The sequence below is a fragment of the Lissotriton vulgaris genome, chromosome 3_1 (genome assembly GCF_964263255.1).
Source record: "Lissotriton vulgaris chromosome 3_1, aLisVul1.2, whole genome shotgun sequence".
In the NCBI taxonomy this organism is placed as follows: Eukaryota; Metazoa; Chordata; class Amphibia; order Caudata; family Salamandridae; genus Lissotriton; species Lissotriton vulgaris.
This window is the reverse complement of record NC_141689.1, coordinates 1,744,043,330-1,744,068,406: the sequence shown is the minus strand read 5'-3', so window position 1 is coordinate 1,744,068,406 and position 25,077 is coordinate 1,744,043,330. Positions and strand designations below refer to the sequence as shown.

The following is a 25,077-nucleotide window of genomic DNA, read 5'->3' as shown; positions in this document are numbered from 1 at the left end:
TCTGAATGATGACTTTGAATCAGTAAAAAAATAGACGAAAGATACTGTTCAGAGGCATCTGCCGCAAATCCTGTCACACCAGTGCTGCTCCCTCCCATAGAATGATCTTGCACTAGCTGAGGAGAAATTGGTGAGGCAGATAGATCAAGAATTACAATGTCTTCCCAAGCCTCCTTACAACGAGGCTAAGCAGCCAGCGAGGGCGTTTCTGTATTGCCCGTCCTATGCCCCATCCTTGTGCCATTAACCGTAGCCCCCTTTGTCTTCGATATGGCCTGAGCTTTAGGGGGCCTGCCCATCTCTGATGGAGCAAGGACTAGTAGAAAAGAGACTTGTTCGAAGGCAATCCTCTCTTTTAACTCATAACATCATACTAATTATGTATTGTGTAATTAACATTCACCACAGTCCGAATATCAAAGAATAGAGAAGCTTGCATATGTGTCTATTAACAAGTAACTCGAGTGAAATCTAAAATGGCTTTTAACGCGGGAAAAATTGTATTGAGTATACGTCCGCTGCACCCACGTGGTAGTGACGGGCTTTTGCTTGGAGAGAATGTTCTGCACTTGCACAGACATCTCCAAAATGAAAGCTTGAAAACTCATATGCTAGGCATCTGCTTTTCTGAAACGAATGAAGCTATTTTTACTAATTTCTAATGCGGGGAGAGTATTTTAAAGTAAATAGGACTAGAGTAGAGATAGGTGGTATACCGTGAAATCAATTTATTTTGAAAATAATATACTTATTTTTGACTTTTTTATTAGTTTATATTTCGGGCTTCTGACAAGGACCAAAGTCTATATCCCACGTGACCCACTGTACATGCGCAGTGTAAGTGAGCTAGAAGCCGCACTGGCATCCTTGAATGCCAAGCAAGAAAAGAATCAGCAACATACCCTGGGAACCATCCTAACAGTGAGAAGTTGGCCTGATATTCAGTGTTCACTATTCTAGTGATCACTATGTGTCAGTCCAAACAACCCTTATGGTGATTGGTTGTAAGTCAACCTTATAGACCAGCTATCCTAGTAGCGTGGATACGAGCAGTCTTCGGGCTAAACTCTAGAGGGCGTGTTAAGCCAGCTGTTATACCATCACATATACCCCTTGAACACCCAGTGAAAGGACACCACACAAGTGTTATGAAAATAAACAGTGTATTTATTTAAATCACAACAGCCCTGTACTCTTTATGAGGACAGGGTACTAAGCACACAACAAAACTCTTACGAAAATACTTTAAGTTGCACAATTTACACAAATGCCCGAGGGGCACGGACAACCATATACTATGGAAGTGGAATGCGAAATTACTAGCAGGTAAGTACTGGACTAATAGGCTTTGGAATCGCTAGGACTACGTTACTGAACCTTCAGATTACTAGTAGGAGGCCTAGGGGACTCGGGTGCAGAGTGTGCACTCTCACGCGGGATGCGGGACAAAGTCTATGGGAGCTAGTAAAAGCAAAGTTAGTGTTCTCGGGCGAACCCGATAAGGTAGGTCGAAAACGACAGTGGATCCTGACCCTTGGATAGTGAGGCTATGCTGGGGCACCGAAATGCCGAAGTTACCTAGCCCAGGGGCTGCGGCTGCATAGGTCTGCAAAGACGTCGGGAATCCTCGTTGACCAACCAGGAGCCTGAAGAAAGAGTTGCTGGCAGGCGACCAGTGAAGATTGTTCGAAGTGATCCAAGCCTGGATCGAAGATGGATGACACCTGAAAGCAGAGGGGACCAAGTTCGTGACCACTAGCCAGTGATCAGATGGCACCAGGAGGGCACCGGATGGTAGTCACCTCGACCAGGTGAGTGGGCGACTCTGGGCTCTGCAGTCTCACGGACCAGGAGGCGTTGTCGGCGACCAGGATGGAGGTGCGAGCTGTCCCACGATGGTTGATGCTGTCGACGTCGCTGGACCCAGGATTGGGGCAACAAGTCTAGGCAAATTCAAGCCCACGCGGTGGACTCAAAATGGCGTCTGGAGTGGACCAGGAGGGTCCGGGGTGCTCCTCTCTTGAAAGGGAGAAAGGGCCAGTCTGGAGCAATCAGACCAGCAATGGTGATGTCGTCGGGCGTCGTCGGGAAGGCCACAAGCCAGCGGGCTAGTAGCCAGACAACGCGGTGAGCAGCAAAAAGCAGAAGGGCCCCACGCAGATCTCGTGGATGCTGGGAGGCTGGACTTCGGTGCTGGAGCTGCTCATGGTCGGGGCTTCTCGGACCCCAAAGCACTCACCAGAGGATCCCTCGGCGGTCATGCTGGATAGAAGTCGTGCAGTTCTGATGATGGCCGGTCCCTTGAGGTCTCGTCGCACCTACGGTTCTCAGCTTAGCTGTAGAGGTGCCAGGGAAGCCGGGTCTCGTCGAGCTGGTCAGTCGGATTCCGGAGGAAGGACGTGCAGCAAACCGCAGAGTTCTTAGATGGTGCCTGCGGATGCAGGGTGACTACTCCTTAGTCACAAGGGAGAAATCTTGAGAAGAGTCAAGAGTTCCTTTCGTGGAAAGTAGTTTCTTGATTCAAAGATGATCTAATTTGGAAGGGTCCCCGCTCCTGCCTTTATCCTAAAGAAAGGGGTGGGTACGCGACTAGGTCCTGCCCTAGGGGTGGGACCAGGAAGGGGGGTGGCTACACCCCTCTCCCATGCCGGACTTTCCCCAGGCCAGGGGCTGGTGTGCCCCTGGAACTGGTTCTAGCCGGCAGATGCGTAGTGAGCACCGGGGTGCCACTTGCAGTCACCTTCCTGAAAAGCCCTGCCTACCCAGGATACACAAAACCCTGTCTGGGATGGTGCTAGCACCGCCCCTGACAGGAAACCCTTTGTCCAAGCTCCCCTCGCTGGAAGGACTCCCAGCTGCAGGGGGTCAGACTCGTGTCTGTGGTGGCAGCATCCATTTTGTGATGCTGAGGCTTGAGTTAACTTTAACCGGGGTTCACAGTTACATACATGTTGTGTCCCTCTAGAAGGGTGGAATGCTAACCCCGTTGCCAGAATTGGCAAGGGGTTAGTATTCCAATTCGTATGACACCTTACTCGACATGTTTTGATAAAGCGATACCAAAGATAGCATTTAACCGCGAGGATTATAATGCACTTAAGAGTATATGGTATGCGTTATCATGGAACAGCTATTAGGACTTGGTTCCGCAAGCTGCAAACGGGCTCAGCTCATGCCAGAGCACCATCTCACACGATTCCAAGCACTCTGCCTTCAGGATTGTCAAGGCCTGCCATAGGAGTGACTGATAGGAATCTGTGTGTCCATTTTTAGGGTTAGATATAGGTATACTATATCTAAAGCAAAGGGTGATTACACCACCTTGCCCCAGCTGTCGTGCAGCCAGTTGTGCCAGATTTAGATGGCCATCCAGGGGTGGCATAATACATGCTTCAGCCCCTGGTAGGCCCTGGGTACACCTATGCCCTGAGTTACAGGGTCTGATAAGGTGGCCCAGTACCAATTGGATAATGCACCTAAGGTACACGTGTCAATTTAGTGAGAGAACAGCTAGGCTGTGGGTCTGATTAGCAGGCCCACAGCCAGAGAAAGTCGTAAACCAGTGAAACAAAAGCAAAAAATCTGGGTGATCATAGGATTGCAGACCCTACTCTCCTACACTAACTTCCTGTGAAAGGAAGAAATATGGGACCAAATGTATACTTTGTGTTGATAGAAATGTGAATAGGGGTGGGAATAAAGATTTTGAATAAGAAATTAAGGGGCAGGATCATTAGACAATGAACTATTGAGAATATTGACGGAAACTTAGCATGGTGTGATGATCATCCCTTTCGCCTGTCCAATCAGTATTAGGACTTCTATGAAAATTGAAACATCAATGGGTGGTACAGTGCATTAGAAAGGTATAACTGAGGTAGTTTAGTTAGTTAGAAGGAAGCAGAGAGACCGGAATGCTGCAGTACTCGGGATGCTGTCGGAGAAACAAGCGAATGCTGAAAAAGAATTCTATCACATACATAGAATTTAAGCCAAATAATTGGAAGAAGATAGCGGAACAATCGAGGAGGAAGATAGTGTCAGAGAGGGGTGCAACGCAGGTGTCGAATCTAGAAGAGGCCACCTTATTCTGTCCTGAAACCTGAAGCCTTTGACTCCTGTCCTTTTCCCGGGGGAATCCTTCCCAGCTCCTTGGCTAAGGGGTTGGTTTTCACATCATCCTATGTAAATATAATGTTCTGCAGATTTTAAATTGTGCTGCTCTCTCTATCCTCTCTTTTCCAAGTACCGTCATTGAACGTCTTATTAATCTAAATAATTTGTTTCCTTCCATGGGTGACGAAGGTTGTTTTGTACTTTGATATTTTGGCTCACATAAATTTAATTTAGATAAACATTTAAAACTTTCCTGAGTCTGTGGTAATTTCATTGCAGAGAAAGTGGATTTAATTCATGTTATTTCACCATCAACTAGTTCAACTAATGGTCCATTGACCAGAGGAAAGAACTTTTTGATCTGTGAAAGATTTGGTTAAGAATATTAGATAACTAAATCTCAGAAGGAAGATTATAAAAAATGACCTCAGTAGATTAAACTGGCCTCGGTGTATGTGTGTGTTAATGGGCCCAAGGTGAGTATGAGGTATTAGAGTATCTGAGGCTTGTTTACTGCTGGATCAGTTTTTCTGGTAGTAGAGCTATGGTTATTATTGACTAGTTTGGTGATAAACATTGATTATTGATTATTGGTTTATGTTCTAACAAACTCAATAAAAGTCTTGTTTTATGACGTCTGGAAATTCCTGTGAAATGAATAGCGGATGGTGAATGGAAGCCATACTGCTGTGAGGTTACTCGTCTTTTGGAAAGTACTGAGAAGCTATGCAGGGCTACTAGTACTAAATTAGGGACTATATTTCTGTGTGAAAGCGAGAGTGACTGATAGCAAAGGGTTCGCTGGTGAAACTTTAGTGTTATATCACCTAGAAAGGGTAACACCGAAGGAGTAGCAGGTTCTTCTAAGCCTGGATGAAGAGTAAGCAGAAGTTTTTTTTCGCACTAAATGAAGAGTAAGCGGAAGGTTTTACTCGTAGCAAAAGTAATAATCTATTCTTTGGTTTAGTGGAACAGACAGAGTAGCGAATGTCTTTATGTTGTTATTATTGAGAAAATCGATGCGGTTTTAAAAGAAAAAGTTTCATATTACCTTGTGAAGGGAAGGCCAGTCGATGGAGTGTACTGACGTCACTAGAAGCCGCGCTGGGAGTGGTGGAAGCAACGGGAGTGTGACAAGAAAAGGAAATGTAAAGGAGGGGTCAGTTGTAAGGGGTGCTACTGACGTCACAGAGTGTCGCTTTGGGACTGGTGGAAATTGTAGGAGTGAGACAAGCACAGATTGTAAAGGAGGGGTCAGTAGTAAGGAGTTATACTGATGTATCAAAAAGGCCACGCTGACATTGGATTATGAGTGTGAGCCGGATTTTGATTGGGAATTCGGAAAAAGCTGATTTTGGATTGGAAGGGAAAAAATGGTATGATTGATTGTCATTTGCCATTTGGTGCAAGTCGACCTGACAGAAAAGCGGTTTTGCAGATTATTGTTTTATGTATTCACAGTATAGAATGTACAGAGAGAAGAGAAAAATGTCACTTGTGAAGAAAATAAAGACTTTCTTTAAGAAAGACAAGCCAGTATTAACTAGAGAGGAGATTTCTATTCCTCCGCCAAAAACGCCTGCTTCATTTATGATGATGGAGAGAGGATATCATATGTGTGTATGGATGGAAAATTGGATAGAATATACGTAAGGCAATGGTGTTTTGGCCTTTCCAGAACATGGTACATTTAATGGAAGAATTTTGCAGAATTTGAGAAGGCGGATGAATGATTTGGATCCGAGACCCAAAAGGACACAGTATGAGGCACTAGAAGAATGGGAAACTGAATCGTAGGTGAGAGAAAGGAAAATAAGTTGAAGGTACATGGGTCGTTTTCCTAGATATTTGCGTGAGTCACATGAGGGTCAGATGAAGCAATGGAGAAAAGCAATGGTATCAGAAGGGTTGTATCCAGTATTGACAGTTGATGAACAGGCAGGAGGAAAATATAAGGAGAAAACTAAACACTTGACAATACCAGGTTTTAGAGAATCAGAAGATGAGTTTATGGAAGACATTTTGACTAAAAATCCTTCACCATATCAGGAAGAGCCAAGTAAAATTCCTCCAAGTGCACCAGCTCTTGGAAAGCCTTTAGTTCCACAAATTTCACATGATACAACAGTTAAAAGGGTACTTCAGGATACGGAAAAAGACGCTTTGAATATGATCAGAGAAGAATTAATACAGAAAATAACCAAATTAAACTTACATCCCGTTACCTTGACTATACCAGTGACCCTAGGTCCTGTTGTTCCATTGTATGGCGATAAAGCGAACTGTCCCAAACCGCCAGTTGTAGCAACCCCTTTGAATAAACCTCGAAAAGAAGTTGTAATAGCCGATGACCAAATCAGTGAAAGTGATTCAGAGTATCTTTAATGGATTTGCCAATAAGAGAACAAATTAATGAAACCCCGAGAAAAGCTATACCTAGTTGTTCAAAAGAAGGAAGATCAGTGGTATCGTCTGGAGTCAGAAGTGCTATAGCAGTAACTCCAGAAGATCTTGAGAGATGGGCACAGGGAATAGAAACAAAAAGTTCACCACTAAAGATTTTACACAATTTCTAATTGAAAGTAGAATTAGAAGAGAGGATAGCTGGAAATGTGAGAATAGATAGGCTAAACCCTTCCAGTGAAGAAGAGTTATTGTTCATTAGCAGGAGCATAACTAGAAATGCAAAGATATTTCATGAAAAATTAACAGAACTTGCATCTGAAATGGGAATTGAAATAGGGAGATCGATGGAACTACAGAAACCATATAGAGCATACTGACAAGGATTTGGAAAATATGAATGTGTCTGGAAGGAAACTGCAGATTAAGTAATTAATGACCATTTTATAAAAGTGGGGAGATTTAGACAGATGGAAGACTAGGTGGACAAAGAAGAAATAGGAATCACAGGCAAGTCGAACCACATCTGAATATTTACTAAAAGAATCAGGAAAGCCAGAGAGATTGTGCCCGATGAGAGAGGTACCTGGAGAGTGAAATGTGCATGTTCCATGGAGTCGACAAGATATTTTGTCATTTACCTATGACTTTCCCAAGTTGAGAGAAAACCCCGTTGAATGGTACAAGCAGGTTTAAAGGTTTGTAAAGGTTTCCAAGGTTTTGTTGAAAGATTTGGATGGTCTGTTTGACACAGTGGTACCTGCCTATGTATGGACAGAGTGTAAAATCACAGTTGATTGGCCTAGTGATGAGTACCCAAGAGACTCAAAAACAGGAGCCCCTTCAGATGATGTAATGATGAAGTATCACCAAGTGATTACTTTCCTGAAAGGGAAAATTCCACTAAAAGAAACAGATTGGATAAAAATAGAACAACCTAAGAACCAAATGAGTCTGTTCATACTTATTATGTACGCCTAATGCAGGTGTTCAAGCAGTATAGCGGATTCGAAAACATTGGAGATAAAGACATGGGTCATTTTGTTTATCGATTTGTGTATGGTTTGAGACCAGAAATTAGTCAGATGATTCAGCAGCACATGCTGTGCTGGCAGGGAAAACACATAGGCGATATAATAAAATATGCAAAGTATTGCAGGGACGATATTGAGGCCAGACATAAAAAGTTAAAAGAAAAGATGATGTGGGCACAAGTGAAATTGGCAGAACAGCAAGAGTTTAAATTAAATAGCCAGGCTGATGGTCAATCAAAAGAACAAGGTCAGAATGATAATGCAGTGAATGGGGGCAAACCAAGAGGACTGAGTAGAGAGGATGCAAAGAAGACATTTCCTTGTCATGGGTGCGAAAAGTTGGGACATTGGAAAAACGAGTGTAAAAATATTCAGAATAATAATGGCCCAAATCATAATTGAAATCCACAGACGCATAATGATGTGCAAATGAGTCAACCGCAGCAGGTTGCTAATCAGCAGTATCAGGTGCCACCTGCCCCTATGCAAAAGTTTATGAACAAGTCAAAGTACATTGCGGATGCCGGATTCCCAGGAGGAAGTGGTAAGAACAATTCTGTATCTTCCCAGTTCCTTTTGCAAAACAGCAGTGATAGCATCAACGAACAATGGCGGTGCCTGAAGAGGGAAGGAAGAGGAGTGCGTACTTGGCGCATCCTTGCTGGTAGATCGTTCAGGTCCATTTATTGAGGGGAGAGTAGAAGGAAAAGATATCACTTTTCTGTTGGACATTGGTGCTACCCGTTCTACTGTGAGAACAGCAGATGTCACAAACATACCCTTCTTGGGAGAAAACATCCAAGTTGTAGGTGTATCAATTAAGCAAATTAGAACCCCTATTACAGAACCAATGGAGGTGCCCATTGACAATTTCAGAGAAATGCACAAATTTGTGGTGTGCGGCTGTAGTCCAGTAAGCTTGCTAGGGAGACTTATTGTGCAAAATGAACTGCGCAATTTATTGCACACCGGATGGTGTCGCGATTCAGACCCCTGATGAGGACAGTATAGACAAAATAATGTTGGTAAAAAAAGGCACAGAGGTAGACGAGATGTATTCACTAATGACAAAAGATCATTTACTGGAAGAAATTAAAACGACTGTGAATCCAGAAGTGTGGGATTTTACTGGAAAGGAAGTGGGGTTGATGGTAAATGTAGATTCAGTAAAGGTCATTGTGAAAGAAGGTGCAGTTTACCCCAATACCAGGCAATATAAAATGAGCCCTGAAGTAAAAGCAGGTGTTGCATCGGAAATTGATTGAATGATTAAACAAGGCATTTTGAAAGACATAATGAGTAGCCCTTGTAATTCACTATAATTGGTATTAGGAAACCTAGCTGAAAATACCGGATAGTACAAGATTTACGGAAGATTAATAAGATTGTGGTACCATGCTGTCCTGTAGAACCAAATCGAGCAGTGATTCTGTATCAGATACCCTGGAATGCAGGATGGTTTACAGTAATCGATTTATGTCAAGCATTTTTCTCCATACCTTTACACCCAGACAGCCAGCATCTTTTCTCTTTTAAATTTGAAGACCCCATTTTAGTATGGAAAAGTGTTCCACAAGGGTGTAAAGAAAGTCCTTCAATTTTTAATCAGATTTTGAAAAGGGGACTGGAAACATTAGTTATGCCTAAAAATTCACTTTTAGTCCAATACATCGACGACCTACTCATTGCATCAAGGTCACAGGAGGATTGTGTTACTGATTCCACTGCATTATTAAATCATTTGGCTGATGGTGGACATAAGGTATCTCCAGAAAAAATACAATGTTGTCGAACTGGAGTCAAATATCTGGGACACCAAATAGAGAGTGAGGAAAGTGACCCCTGAGAGAATAAAAATTATAAAACAAATGCAGTTGCCACGAACTCAGAGAGAGATCAGGATATTTCTTGGAGTAGTGGGGTATTGTAGGCAGTGAATTGTAGGTTTCTCTTTGTTAGCAAAACCATTAATTCAGATGATACGGAAAAGAGCGAAGGACCAAATAGTTTGGGATGATGAAAGTGTGGAGGCTTTGTAAAATTACGAAATTGTTTATGTGAAGCCCCTGCCTTAGATATGCCAGACTGTACAAAAGAATTTGCCCTATTCTGTTGTGAAAGAGAAAGCTGTGCACTTTCAGTTCTAACCCAAAGACATGGTTTGAGCAGACATCCAGTAGCATATTTTTCTGCTACCTTGGATCCTGTAGCTTCAGCATTACCTAGTTGCTTAAAAGCAGTAGCTGCTACTTGTATGAGACTGGATCAAAGTGAGTCAATTGTGATGGGACATCCTGTGAAGGTATATGTACCACATTCAGTAGAAATTCTTTTGACTAGAGCTCGAACACAGTACCTTACACCTAGTCGGATGACTAAGTACGAAAGAATAATTCTGGGAGCCGAGAATGTGACAGTGGTTGACTGACTGACTGCTACTTTATTGCCAGATGTACATAGAGAAGAAGTGAGAGATGAAGTTGAGCATGATTGCCTAGATGTAACTGAGTTATGCATTAAGCCCCATCTATACATACAGGAAAAACCCCTAAAAGAATCTGAACATGAGCTATTTGTAGATGGCTCGTGTATGAGACATGAGGAAGGAGGATTAAGTGCAGCTTATGCTATATGCAGCATATCTGGAGTAGTTGAAGCATCCTATTTACCAGGAGTCACGTCTGCACAAGTAGCCAAATTGATTGCTTTAATTAAAGCCTGCAAAATTGGGAAAATATAGAAAGCAACCATTTTTACTGATAGCTAGCATGGTTACGGGGTTGTGCATGACTTTGGCCAGCTCTGGATGCAGAGGAATTCTATGACTTCTTCAGTATCGCCTATTAAAAATGGGAAATGTGTAAAGAAATTGTTAGATGCAATACAATATCCAAAAGGAATAGCAGTAGTCAAGTGTGCTGCTTATCAGTCAGGAAATGACTATGTGGTAGCAGGTAATCGATACGCTGACTAGGTTGCTCAATACTGTGCCAGAAATAAAATGGCAATAAACAAGACAATTGAAACAAGTGGAATGAGCTGCCAACTTATTCTATTTTCATGGGATGAGGTGAGACAATTGCAGGATGAGGTGAAAGTGAGTGAAAAAGAAGGTTGGATAAAAACAGGGTGTCAAAGAAGGACAGAAGATGTTGTGTGGATTTATCCAGATGGCAGATCAGTCATGCCAGATTGTTTGCTTTCACAAATCGCTAGAATGTATCATGGAGACACACATAGGCAGGGAGGCCATGATCAGACTTTTCAGACAGGATTGGTACAATCCAAGATTTAGGGCAGTTTTAGAGAGCCTTTGCCAGGGATGTCTAACTTGCCAACAGATAAATCCAGGTAGGAAAACAGTGGTCAGTTGGGGGAAAATTGGAAAGCAGAAGGACCATTTGGAAGGTTGCAGGTAGACTTCAAACAATTGCTGCCATGTAGGGGACTGAAATATGTCCTTGTTATAGTATGTTTGATTTTTTCCAGTATGTTTTTTTAGGCAGCATATTACTGTAGTCTAGTGCATAGTTTGAATTGAATTGCTTCCAGGTGTTTATAGGGGCACAATTGGGTTGCAGCGGAAGGCAGTGAGTTTCTCTTAGGGGGGCAGTAAAGTGTTCAGTGTGGGAGAGGATGTGGCACTCTGCTGATGGCAGAAACTGCAAGGCTTTGAGATAAATGGCTTGTAATAGCACTTTTAAGCATATTTTAGACATTCTGTAAATGGCAACGTTTTCAGATGAATCTATAGTGTTGACCAATAACAACTGAGCGCATGTGTGCATTCACAATTTAAATAAATGTGGAAAAATACTAGCTGTAGCGTCGTCTTTTGCTTGTGACAAAAATAAATGTGGATAAATACAGAAAAAATGCCCAAAAAATAAATATGGATAAATACAGACGGAAATGGCAAAAAAATAAATACCATAAAACCGGGAGCCCTAATTATAACAAATATTACTCCTTTTCTGGCTTCTTTTACCTTATATATAGTGACTTTTTATATTATAATATTGATACTGTACTTCGCTCGAGAGGTGTTGCTAACCCGTCGACGCAAACCCTAAACATTTACAATCAATGTGACAATGATACACTTGTTATTATGTTTTCCCCTAGAGATCACATACTGTTAATATGTATAGTATAACATTAACAGTCTTAGTGATCCTAGCGAAATTCACAATCCGTCGTCCCAAACAGTAGCGATAAGTAAGCAACGTTACCGGCTTGCGGCTTTCAGTCTATTTTCCCCATGTGATCATATGCTGTGAGAATATATACATATTATTATTCTCAACTTCATGATCTCAGAGGAGTTTATGACCCGTCGCCACGAAGATCTAATTTTTTCACCTCCCAGAGAAAAGAAGTTCAGCAAATAATTACCGCTTGAAACTATTTCATTATGGATGTTCTGTTAAATATATAACTTTATTTTCCTTTTCTTTTTACTGTAACAATGGTATCAATCGTTATATTATAAAAGATTGTCCTATTGCTACAGAAGAGGAATGGGAGATTTTTCAGCGCTATCTGTAATATAATTATCAAATATTTATAAAAACTTGATCAGATATTTTTATATATATTAAAATATAGCTATCATGCATACTTTGTTACTTTAAATATTTAATAAACCCTACATTTCTGAATGTTATTTTCCAATTTCTATTCTTATTTGCGATTCCTATTCAACTTCTCCCTAAAGAATATATAGGACCTGTACTATATATTATAATAGTAACATTCTATATATTCTTTGGTGAGTATGTAATTTATTAGCAGAACAGTCTGCAACTTGTAAACACTACGACAGCATGTTTCTGAATTAAACAGAATACACATTTTAAATATAATAATGCATGCATTTCTATGTAATATGAAACAATTTAAATTTTACTATTTTACTTGTTCCCTTGATCTGAGATAATGTAGTGCGGGAGTGTTTGTTTTAGCACTTCTATTCATCTTTATCTAAAAGTAACTGATGCCCTCTTACATCAACAAGAATGTGGGGCAACACTTTTACAAACTGTAGCACAAAAATGAACTATATAACCACGCTTAACTGATATTTTATGAAATTCCATTTTTAATTGTCACCCCTTTCATATATACTGCGACAGTTTCTGAAGAAAGTTTATTTGTATTTGCTTAATAAAAACTGTTTCAAACCTAGACTGAATTTGTCGCTGCACAACCACACCTCCCCATCATGAAAGTAAACACCACATTATAAGTAAATAGTAGTACTAAGAAGTATGTCACCTACAAACTTGATAAAAGAAAACAGCGCAAAACACTGTCATTTTTCCGCCGTGATTTGTACACCACACGGCAATTATATAAATGGCCCTTGAAACATATATAAAAAATTGTTTACCTCATAATTCCTCTCCACCACCTTATAGGCACTTTACACAGGTAATAGTTTTCCTAACCTACCCTCTACTACTTTCTTTCCCCATACTCCTTTGGAAAATGAATCACAATATCACTGACAACAGTGAACCTTTCCCACCCAATAAGGAGCAAACTTGTGTTCGGAACACTTTAGCTAATAAAATGTCCATGTTCTCTTAAGACGAGCAAGGAATGACTGCTAAGCCTTCTACTTTTGATACTTCACAGCCAATGAACATTAAACTTCGTAAAGTCCAGCTTGGAGCCCGTTAACCCAGTACTCCCCGAACAGGAAGGAATCCTTAATAAAACTTTTCCACTAACTACTTCTATGACTAACGGTTCCTATGAAAAAATTAAATATAAATCTCCAGCACAGTAAGTATTTCAATTAGCAACATATTGTGGTGAACTTCTAACCTCTGTACTCACGCAACTGATCCATGAACTGTTACTATGGTAACAGGCAGAAAAGTAGTGGCTCTACAAAAAAACGTTATATTTCCCTTGGATCCTCTACAAGACAGAAACTAAACCAAAATACCACATTTGCAACCCCCCCTTTGCACAGTTTTTTTTAACAAAAAGAGGCCCCGGGGTGGGGGAGGGAATCAAGTGGAGGAGAAAGCGGTCCCCGGAACTCCGGGGGGCCATGAGTTCCCCCCGCATACATATAGTTAAACATCCGGGGGTAGCGATCCCCGCCCAGGGGAGACCATCTAGGCCCTCCATTATGAAAAACAAATAGCCCCAGAGATTTTACCCCCCCGGAGGCTAATTAACAATAAAGCGGGCTTCACGCTTTTTTTCTTTTTCACCCAAAACGCGTACCCTGCGTTTTTTTAATAACAAAAAAATATCTCGCGTGATGTCATATACGGCGCCCGGTACACGTACTCCACCTAAGATTCTAATTATTCAAAAACATATATTTATGTATTTAATGTACATATTAAGAGAAGACATTATCTGGGATAATCATAAAAATAGTTTTTTAAAACTAAAAAAGCGTATATTACTTTTAAAATCAATTACGGAAATATTGCACGTACATCGTAAGAGTAAAGATAGTTTGAAGACTTATACATTTTATAAAACAATATAGCACTGCACACTACAGAAGAAAAGTCAACACAATTATTGACCCCTCTCCCAACATTTAAAAGCCCCTGGGGAGGTGATAAATTAATCGAGACTGAATACGTTAGTACAGCCTACTGTGCTTACGCTACCAGAAAAACACAACAACAGTACAAAGCCCAGATTTCCATTGTAGTGATTTCTTAGTTGCAGGTCTAGTTATCAGATCGACACACACTCTCTCATGGCTGGTATACACCCACACCACACCTATCCAGCACATCCGTCACTACACACCAGACCCTATGTATAAAAAAAGACGGGGCGCACGTGTTCTACGCCATTTTAAAATTGTTCCCAAAGCACCGATCAAGGAGCCCACTACCACATGCGTGGCCTCTTTGGTCACTGAGTTAGTGGTGCCCGAAGCACTGAGTGGGTGAAGAACCTGCGATGATGATGATGGGAGCACGAGTATGTTGTTAGCCATAGAGATATCAAGACTCGGCACCATATATGAGACTTCTTTGTTGGAGATCGGAACTACCTCATGAAGAAAGTGTCTTTTCCACTAAAAGGTGAGTAGTGAGGCTTGAGTATGCATCGAAAGGAGTCAAAGGGTTGTAGCTGACTACATACAAAAATGCAACTTAGTATTTTAGACGACACGCACTCCTACATAATGTATTAATTTACATGTTTAATTTTTTAGTTTTTATAATCGCTGAAATGTCCGGAATATATTCACAATACAAGCAGTTCGTAGAAATCTGACAATCTAACGTCTATAAAAGCGCTATATTATCTACCTCCAAATTAATATAGCAAGAATTACCAATCATAACATCTTTCTTTTAATATCTTTTAGATGTACAGCTTCAGGATGGATTATGTAACACGGACAATGGCAATAGCACAAGGTGAGCAAACAAGCTTGTTTCTGAAACTATGACAAGTTATCTATCAAAGGAGAGAATATGTAGTATGCAGCAGGCGCAAAAAACAAATTGGGCTAAGGGGGCTTCAGCAAGGATGAGAAAGCTTCCTAGGCCCACACACACTTAAGCCCGAGTATGTGACAGGTCTTTTAAAGACATTTTGCTTGTTAATGATGGTTTGATAATCCCCCCCCGCTTACAGCCCCTGCAGCTCCACTCTTCCTTTTGCTTGAACTAAAGCCCCCACCCCAAATATTTTTACTAGCCCCCCCCCACCACTGTTATTTTTGACTGGTTGCGCCTCTGGCTTCACGTACCCCTTCCCTGTCGTGTGTGTCTCTCCCACGTTTTAATATCCTTTTTTCCCTTTCTCTTTCTTACTCTCTCACATCATTTCTCTTTCTTTTTTAAAGATTTGGACACTGCTATCTCCACTCTGCTGTATACAACCTTATCTGAATTGAAATGATTAACTCGCTTGATTACAATGAAGGCTTCTTCCACACGTAGAGCACCATGTTTCAATCACACCAATGGCACTAGGTGACAAACAATTTTGTTTCCGAAACAACAACAAATTATCTGTGAAAGGAGTGAGTGGGTAGTGTGCATCAGCTTCACTGTCTAAAAGGTTAAATTAGCTCCGAGCAGTGACAACACATAGGTTACAACATTCTGACAAACAGATCTACAAGCTTATAACGCCACTTTTGTGTCACTTTTAACATGGGAAAAGTGACGCAAGGAGCTTGTAAATCTACGTCTGACTTTTCAAGAAAATATCTCAACTACAGACTCTGCGAGACAGTTTTAATGTTGTTTTCTCTCTCTTTCTCTCTCTCTCTCACTCTCTGTGACATCATTTCTCTTTCTCTTTTAAACTTATAGACACTGCTGTCTGTTTTGACGTGTAGACCAACAGTTGAAGTCAAGTTGTGAACTCCGGTGGCCGCAGTATTTATACAACGGTAAGCACAGAGGCCTAGATATACAATGCCTTCATTACAATGCATTAGAAATAAGTCGGCATATTTACAATCCCGTTCTGCCACGTTTGTGTCAGTAACGCAGTAGGCACTTCCATATAGACACCACTTGATTCAGGCACTATAACAGAACTGAAATGTACTAGGCACACTGCACACGTAAAACTGTAGTGTTACCTTCATTTGTGAAAGGAGACAGTGGGTAGTGTGCAGCAGCTTTACTGTCTAAAATGTATAATTACCTCCGAACACTGCCAACAGATAGGTTACAACAGTCTTACAAACAGATCTACAAGCTTATTACGTCACTTTTGTGTCACTTTTAACATGGGAAAAGTGACACAAGCAGCTTGTAAATCTACGTCTGACTTTTCAAGAAAAAATCTCCACTCCAGACTCTGCAAGACAGTTTTAATGTTGTTATCTCTCTTTTTCTCTCTCTCACTCTCTGTGACATAATTTCTCTTTCTCTTTTAAAGTTATAGAAAATGCTGTCTGCTTTCACATGTAAAAGCAAAGAAGTCTTTGAGTTTTGAATTCCACTGGCCGCGGTGTTTATACAAAGGTAAGCACAGAGGCCTAAATATACAATGCCTTCATTACAATGCATTAGAAATAAGTTGGCGTATGTACAATCCCATTGTGCCACTTTTGTGTCACTGACGCAGTAGGCACTTCCATATAGACACCACTTGAACACGGCACTATAACAGAAGTAAAATGTGCCAGGCACACTGCATACGTAAAATCGTACTGTTACCTTCTCTTGTAATGCTACATCTCATGCACTCACATCTACATAATTCTAAGCTCTAATTTTCTTTTTTGTTTTGCAGATTACCAATCCATCGTCCTTTGGAGTCCACTTCACAATTTGTTTATAATATTGTCATTTTAAAAGTTATTTTTCTAGTTCTTTATAATATAGTTATCAGTAAGTTTCCTTTACAGTTATTCTTTTAATAAAAATTAATTTAAAAAACAACATACTTCTTTTTTTTTGTGGGGTGGTTGACGGTCCACAATAAAAATATTATTTATAATGTTGAAGTACTATAGTAAAATGTTCAAGAGTAAGATTGAAAAGTATTTTCTCTCGGTACACTACAACATGGTAAAGAAATCAAACTAATACGAAACATCTTGCGACATTTTCCCATGCAAACCTACCACCCTACAAAATGAAGTGTGGGCCTCAATGATGCCCCTCAAAGCACGGAAACAATAACCCCACAAAAATTTCTATATTGTATGAGAGGGGCTGCGTGCCCTTTGCCTGGTGCCCTGGAGTCCACCACGCCCAGACCTTGTTCCTGCAGTGTCCTGGGGGGAAGCAGCCATTACAACGCGGTCATAACCACGCGTGATCGTCACCACGAAGCCATTAGCATGCATATGGCTTTACCACGCATGCCTTTACCACGCATGCTTTTACAACTAGTAAAAATTTACCACGCATGAAAAACGCTTAATCTTAATAATATCTTTGTGTTGACGAGCACGCGTTGTAATGGCTCTGGCATACGTCCTTCAAATCAGTTTTTAGGCATACATGTGACCAAGTCATAAGATCGGAGGCAAAGGACTAACACTGTGGTGTCTGTGCCAGGAAATCTCCTGGATCTTAGAGAAGATAAGCGGAGAGTAAAATGAAAGTAACAGGTATAATAAAAATAACGGAGAAAAACTACTAAAATGGCGGTGGACGGAGTATGTAATTAACGTTTGGCGCCTCAACACTACATTTCAAATAAACATAGATACAATATGTTTATTAACATATTACAAAAGTATAGCAACGGATGCAACAAACGGCCCGGGAAAAGAAAGCGGCAAATTTAATACCTGAAATGAGGAGAGGTTTGCTTGGCGAACTTGAAGAAAAAGAAAAAAACTTGGGCTTGGAAACGAGGCTGCGCATGCGTAGAGAGTACAACTGGTGCATAAAAAAAACGGAAAGTTTTACATACTATCATAGAAATATAGCTCTTTATTTGACCAGTAAAGTTAGTTCTTAAAAATAACTTTTTTCTTTTTTTTTTGCCGCGATGCCCCCACGATCGCCGATGACTCCCTGCGTCCTTCGTGAGCCCGCATTGCTTCATCAGAGACATCACCTTATATGCTGCTCTCTCTTTCGAAAAACAATCTGCTTTCTTGAAAGAGAGAACAGATTGACTTGCTCTCTTTTTCAAATAGGAGAGCGGTTTCCTGTGATAAGGTGAAAGCGGCGACGCTACCGCCCTACCATACCAAACAGCAGTGTCCCGGAAGTACGCACCCCGAGACACTGCAAGAACCGACCCTGGGAGATGGTGGACCCCAGGGCCACCAAGTTTTCTAGGAGGGGGGCAGCGCGACCCCCTCCCAACATTAAGAAACCCGAGAAGTGCAGGTACCCGGGGCTGGAAGGTCATTTTACATATTACTGCCCCAGGAAGGTGGTGGTCCCCGCGACGTGTACGGGGAGAGAGAGCGGGAGAGCAGAAAACACGCTTTAAAAAAAATATTTAAAAAAAAAGCCTCGTTGGGGTGACGGTCCCCGAAACTGAGGGGAAGAGGACCGTAACCCCCCCCCGCCCCCGCATACTTCAAAATAAAACCAGAGAGGGGTGGCGTTCCCCGGTGCTCGGGGCACCTTACAAACCCCCCGCTATGAAAAAAATTGCCCCCAAAATTTGCCCCCCGGGACCTAATGAATAAAACGGACTTCTATTTTTTATTTCCCTTTTCCACCGCGTACGTATACCATACGCGTACCCCCGATTTTTTAATTTAAAAAAAATAAAAAATTGAGCCTAAAGATCCATGTACGACCTCCTGAGCAAGCCTAGAGGGTCAGGATGTTTCTACCCTGCCCCCTTTCCTTATTTCTTAACTTTGTTTTACTGTTTTCTTGTGAGTCGCTTCTAGTGACGAACAAGATGGCTGCCAACACTTCCTGGTTTGGAGTGTTCACGCACAGTTGACAGCCAATCAGCATGCAGCTCGTGCTCGTAATTGTATGGTTTTCCGTACGCGTGCTGTTCTCCGTCTCTAGATATCGCTATGATTTTACTTGTAATTTTCTAAGGAACTACTGAACGGATTTACACCATTTAACAAAAAGCACAGTCTGCGAACCGAACTCTACCTCTCTGCCAAATTTGGTGTAATTCCGTTCAGCCGTTCGGACTGTAGCCCTGGCTAAAGGTCCCTATGGAAAATTGCATGGGGAAAACACGTTTTGGGACCCCCCTTTTTTCTCGGCCCCCACTTGACGAATCACCCCCAAACTTTCAGGGAAGGAGCGGAACTGAGCAGGCCCTTTTCTTGGCAAAATTTGCGAAGATTCGTCCACCGACGCGAAAGTTATTCCAAATAGAATGTTGTGGATTTGATTTCCTCTGGAAAGTAGGACCTAACTATAACTACCTACTGGCGACTGCCAGTAGGTAATATATATATATATATAAGAGAAGAACTAATGTAGTGTTCTGGACTCCACACCAGCTCGCACCACCGCTTGTGGGCTGGTAGAATGCTGGTGTGAAGTCAGGATTCTGTGAAAGACGGTTAAAACCGCCACTCCACCTGTGTTCCCAAGGCTGACGCCGTTGTCATGCGCAGTGCCCGAGGAGGCTTCTATTGACATTAAACCTTAGGTAATTAACTAAATGGTCTCGTAACGTGTTAGTTACCACGCCATTCACTGTTCCTGGGAGCATACTTGTCATGTAATAATGCACCATTCTGGTGTAAGAATGTGAGTAAATGTAGTTGCATGAGTACATTCTTGTTTTGTGATTGGCAACAGCAAATTTGTACTCATAAATCAAGCTATTCCCTCACCCAAGGTCAATTTAGGTTCATAAAACTCTTTGGTAATATGGCCCACAGTGTTTATCAATTTGGAGTCCTAGTTATACACTGCAGAATGCATGCATTAACTGTACCAGGTTAAGCTAAAGATACATTTGTTGCTTTCAAAAAAATTAATGCATGTTAGTCTTTTACAATAATTTTGATGAAATGTTTACATTCCTTCATGCTGCCAGCCAATCAGCACATTACTGTGTGTTTATATTCGCCAATAACTGACAGTCGTGAAATATATCTTTGTAATTTCACAACAAGGGATGAAAGAGACCTTTTTTTTTTTACAAAACAGTGCTTTTTGAACTAAAGGACTCTGCTCTAATTGGAGGAGTAAAGAGATGTTGGGGGAGCAGACTTTGGTTAAAAGCAGTATACACAAACATGTTGAAAAACACTGTTATAGTTTTAGTTAAAGAAAACATATTTGGCTGCGAGCCTCCAGTTGTGTCTATGTCAGCCACGCTATGGTTCGAAGTAGATGTGGGAGAAGGGCTGGGAGTAGATGTGAAAGGAGGGGCTTTCAAATAAATCACAACGTTTCTCACCGTTCCTTATGGCAAAGGTTCACACTGTGGACAGAGCTCCCAATAGCATGTTGGCAATCACGTATTTGAGTGTACTTTTGAAAAGGATAACTGAACATAACTTTATTAACTATCCTCAGAGCTTCCAAGTCTCCCCATGTCTTGTATAAAATCGTCTGACAGCCCTGGTATTAGCTGACAGCACATTGCATTTTGCGACTTTTTGCCTTTAATGTTGAACGTATGGATTAAAAATCAGCATGTAAGGCACTTTTGGCTAACAATCCAATGCTGGGTGAAATTGTCATGTGTGTTAAGGGGCCATATACCAGAGAGGCATTGCAAAGTAGAAAACTAAAATGCAAGAATTAGCATCATGTCTTTTCAGACTTTCTTTCAGACTTTTTAATGTCCCTTACATATTTTGCCTCCTTTGCTTAATCTACATTTTCAATATCACACATGAGGTTTATTGTAAGAAAAAAGAGAGGCATAGCATTGCTTTTTGCCGGTCCTTTTCATATCCCCGCCTAACTCACGTTCTCACTTGAAATGGTTAGCTTGCTTGCTGTGCATGTTTTAGTGGGATATGTTGGAAAAAGCTACACCCGAACACCCGATCAGTTTTGGCTATATTTCTTAGTCCTTCCAGTCTCATTATAAATCCTTTAGCATGTTGCAGTTTTGATAACTTTTGCAGAATATTAGTGAGAAAATATGTTATTCGTTTTGCGGGCCTGAGGAAATGATTTCACTATTGGGGTGTGGCATTAAAACGTTTGAAGGTTATTGATTTAAAGTCATGAATGACTGGTTACCATGACAAACGTGTTGACAGGCCATCAAGGGACCATGGTTTTCTAGAAAAATCCTGACTATTAGTCGGCCTTAACATAAAGCTAAACCCCATTCCTGAGGCATGCCTCCGGTAGCTCAACTAATCGTAAAGCCATCTTAAAGCTATAAATCCTGCTTGTAAAACCAGGTGTGCCTTATTTTCCGTTACTATTTCTGAATCCAAAAAGATTTGCGATAGAAATGACGCCCGGTTGCATTCACATCGTCATCCGAAAAAAACCAGGAGCTTGTAGTTTGCAGTGGTTGCGTCCAAGGTTTAAAGTCTGAGGCACAACTTGTTAAATATTGATAGCACATCAAGCATTTCTGCCTGAAACCGCCTAGTGTCTGTTACAGCCCTCATAAAGAAAACTGTACTCCACAAAGACCGTAAGTTGTATCTTTAATAATTATAGCTCATGTTTCAAAGGGGTTCCTTGTGGGTTGTGCTCAGAGGTACAAAAAGCATATTGTGTGTGTTTATGCACCAGTTGGAGTGTTTCATGAATATTCCTTTCTCCGTGTAGAGTGGGTCCTGTAACACAGGATAAAGCGCATTAAGGGCAGAGTTACTTATGAGGTTCCTCAGTCAGTCAGGGTTCAGAAAACTTCGTTCACTTGACAATATCTGTAAATCCGGAAATGGTATTAGCAAGGGGTCTCCTTAAACATAAAGAATTACCAGGGGAATCGGAAATTCCGGATTTGATACCACTGATAATTCTTCATTTTGCTCCAGACTTTCATCCTCGGTTGAAATCGCTGGCTAATACACATGTCACGATCAGCGCGATCGAATTAAAAGGCACTAAGAGAACACTGTGAAAAGCTCATAGTCTGCCAATCCCACACTGTAGTATGTACGTAGAAGCAACGCATGTTGGCATGTAATGTTCTGGTTGTGTTTTTGTCATCTCTGTCACCAAAATGTGACCTCTTGGCTATGAAATCAGGTGCAGCAATGATCAGGCATTAAATATGAAGTACACTTTATTCACTTTTAAAGAATTGAGGGTAGTTCTCAGTGGACTTTAATAGTTTTGATACTATTATAATAAATAACATTTAATGGCCCAAAAAGCCAGATATCAAAGTAGCCACCAGGAAGTGAAAGGCTTCCATAGATTGCGGCGAGTTTAAAGTATCATTTGAACCCTGGAGGAGTTTTCTTGAACTGTCTGAGAGGTAGCGGATAGTTTTGGTCTCTTGACTATCCCTATGAACTTGTGTGTGATTTACTTTCAGATTGCACACTGTCATACCTGGTTCTATGGGTCCTAAGGCAGTTAGCAATTATCTACTATTGTAACAATTGAAACATTTACCAATGATTTCCATGGGGCAACAGTTTGAACAGCAAACTGGATTTCAGGGACAAAGCGGTCCAAGGCTTACTCAAGAAGATGATGTAGGTTTAAACACCGAAGATTTAGTATAACACTAGAAGAGCTCTCAATAAGTGATTGCCCAGTTACAGCTTTACTTTGTAAAAAGAAAAGTACCTTATTATCCACAAGAAACATGTGCTAGATGTGAAATGATGGTCTGCAAAGAAAATCAGAACTCTTGTTACTTCTTAACAAGTACTATGACCCCATATGTGACTAAGCACATATGGCCTGTGACCTCTTGTTATTCAATGGGAATGAATATGTGAACGCTCTTGTCTCTTCGGACTTCAAAGTCAGCAGCAAAGCTTCTCCAGGGATCCTGGAGCCACAAACAATAGCCCAAATCTCAGTATTGAAAAGATACACTTCAAAAGAGCAGGGTCTCACAACTCTTCCGTGAAGAAATATATATCTCTGTTTGCTCTGCTGTGATTCTGGTTTCAGAGGGTAATGCTGGAATGTTAATGGCTTTTGATAGACCTGCAAAGATCCATCCAGACCCAAAGAAGTGCTTGCTGACATACTTAATCAATAAAGTCCTCAGACTGGCTTGGTAATCCAAAACAGTACCTTTCAGTAGTTCATGGGTAAAAGGCCAGTGCTCAGTGACTGGACACGGTCATCTGGAGCCATACTAGCCCGCTGTCTAGTGATCAGGGGCTAGAGCTGGTTCCTGTGTCCTAAACTGGAATGCTCCAATTAAGGGCCTCAATGATTCAAAGCCCTGCACTACGAGAAGTAATAGTTATAGCTAATAAATTCTAGTACAGGTCTGTCCACTGACACCAGAAACAACAAGGGCAATGTGAGTGGGGTACAATGGAACCTCTGAAGTTGTAATTGGGATATAATTGAGTATAACTCCAGAGTAGCATATGCTAGAAATTGGCACATGCCAATCACTTGCGGCTAGCTCTCCAAATCTTCAGGCTAGTGGGTGATGTCAAGGTAATCCTCAATACCTCTACAGGCAAGTGGTAGGCACACACTAGATCCCCTGCAGCACAAGGGAGAAAAGAGGCTCTCTCCTTTCAGTAGCAGAAGGTGAGAGGTCAACTCCTGTGCCCCAAGTGATGCAGTTGATTGCATTGATGAAACCTCAAGCAGCTGGCTAGAGTTGGACCTTATGCTCCAGATTTGACATAGTCCCACAGGTGTGTTCACAGGTATTCTTCTCTCACCAAGCTTCTGGACTTTACCAGCTCTGCTGCTGGCTGGACTGGGGCAGCTAGTCAAGGGTCGTCCTGGGAAACAAGACAAGCTGCCAGTGTACCCATTTGAGGAGAACAAATTGCATACCAATGGTTGATCCCCTGACGACTACTGAGGTGGAGGTCGCTGCTTACTGACGTCAGACGCTGTTGTGCTGCGCCGCGCTATACCGTCTCAAACCCTTGCTAGCAGCAAAAGATCGGAGGTCGGCAGTCAGGAGCATGAAAAAATGCCAGGAAGGCCGTGGCTGCAGTGATGGGATGTCCCACCACCAGTCACTGCTGCGCAGGCGGTTACCTGAGCATTCAGCACTGTGCTGCCTCGCAGCTGTTTGTCGCCACAGCATTGGGCTTTATGGCCTAGGACACTACTTGCTGCCATCCTCTCTGACCCACTCCGGTGCTACCCTGAACACCGTCCTTCGCCTAATGTCTGTTATTTTCTATCCACCTGGGCATGCAATTGGCTTGTGGCTGCGGTGAGAGGAGGAATGGAGAGGGGCTGGGGAGCAAGTAGTGCCACTAAACCCCCCTCAGTGCGTAACCCTTGGCCAGGGGTGTGAGGGGTGCTTAGCGCATTTGCTTAGGGTCGAGTTGCAGTGAGCTGAAGCTCCACTCTGTGTCCCCCCCTATCCCCTCCCCGGATTCAGTCTTGGCAATCACAAACAGGCCCAAGTTGCTCCTTGCTACTGGACAGCACTCACCGTGGAAACTCGCTCCTGGATGGGTGCTAAGGTGGAGAGGTGAATTCACCTCTAGCTTTCTGTAAAATGGCAGTACTTCTCTACTTATTCAATAACATTCCCATTCCATTAACTAATGCCTTTTGCCAAAGTACGCACCATTTTGCATGCCTCACCTGGGGGGTAAACAACCCCGCTTTGGTTGGAATACCCTCATTCCCCCGTACAAATGGGCGGGATTCGGGGTTCCAGACATGCAACTTTACTATCTGGTGGCGCAATGCAGCTATTCAAGACACTGGTATCATACCCTTCACAAACCGTAAAAGGATTTAGTGGCCCACACACTGATGGCAGACCTCCTTCCGGCTGGGCTGCCATGAGACCGGAGTGATATACAGATCGTGTCCACTACATGTTGGGCAGAGAGGAGATTACTAAGAAACACAGGTGGCGCAACAGTGTATTTGTCAGGGATTCCATTGACGGTAAATCCAGGGTTGCCCATCACATTGGAGCCCCTAGTTCAACATACTCTCTGACGATATGCATTGCGCACGTTTGGAGACTTCTTCCCTGGGGGTCACACATCCTCCCGAACTGA

At 41.9% G+C, this 25,077-nt stretch overlaps 1 protein-coding gene across 3 annotated transcripts in view; it reads left to right on the top strand.

Annotated features, from left to right (window-relative positions):
* LOC147728393 (ureidoglycolate lyase-like) overlaps positions 1 to 25,077 on the top strand; it is a 481,711-nt gene that overhangs the window by 264,811 nt on the left and 191,823 nt on the right. The window contains exon 1 of one of the 3 annotated variants that reach the window (XM_086962175.1): positions 21,497 to 21,578. The exons of the other annotated variants lie outside the window; for them this stretch is intronic. The gene's annotated coding sequence lies outside the window, so the exon portion shown is untranslated. Of the gene's footprint in view, positions 1 to 21,496; positions 21,579 to 25,077 lie in introns of those variants that run through there. 3 annotated transcript variants of the gene reach the window in all.